The 556-nt window shown below is 23.0% G+C and overlaps 1 protein-coding gene across 1 annotated transcript in view; it reads right to left on the bottom strand.

Moving 5' to 3' along the window:
* The window catches only part of LOC107566889 (CWF19-like protein 2), a 21,147-nt gene that overhangs the window by 18,486 nt on the left and 2,105 nt on the right, over nt 1–556 (bottom strand). The gene's annotated exons all lie outside the window — the stretch shown is intronic.

Genomic DNA, 556 nt, shown 5'->3' with positions numbered 1-556 from the left:
TAATATGTGTGAGTGTGTGTATATATATATATATATATATATATAAAACATTATATTAAAATATATTTAATAAGGCATTAATCAAATATATTATTTTGTAATAAATGTAAAATATATTGACCAACTAGAATATTATATATTAATATACATCATATTACAATATATTAAAATAACATGCAAATATATTATTTTGCAATAAAAGTAAAATATATTTGTATTTTAAACATATAATCAATCACTATAAATCAATATTTTATATTGTGCTGTTTTTTTATTTGATTGTCATTCATGGGAGTTTTCTGATTTTCACATACTTTTTTTTTTTTTTACACTACTTCAAATCAAAATCTGTAATGCTTGACTCAAAAGTGTGATTAATTTCACAGCATATCTGTATGAAAACAAATGGCAAAACACTCTGCAACAAAACACTGCTACAGAATCTAGAGCTCCATGAAGAAATATTTTATATTTTGGATAAGTTACGATCTTGCAGTCTGAACCGAATGTGACTAGAGAGAAAAACTGGGCAGTGTGAATTAATACGATAATATTG

The sequence above is a fragment of the Sinocyclocheilus grahami genome, unplaced genomic scaffold (genome assembly GCF_001515645.1).
Source record: "Sinocyclocheilus grahami isolate Dianchi unplaced genomic scaffold, SAMN03320097.WGS_v1.1 scaffold1110.1, whole genome shotgun sequence".
Lineage (NCBI taxonomy): Eukaryota > Metazoa > Chordata > Actinopteri > Cypriniformes > Cyprinidae > Sinocyclocheilus > Sinocyclocheilus grahami.
The sequence above is the reverse complement of the archived record's forward strand: the minus strand, read 5'-3'. Positions and strand labels throughout refer to the sequence as shown.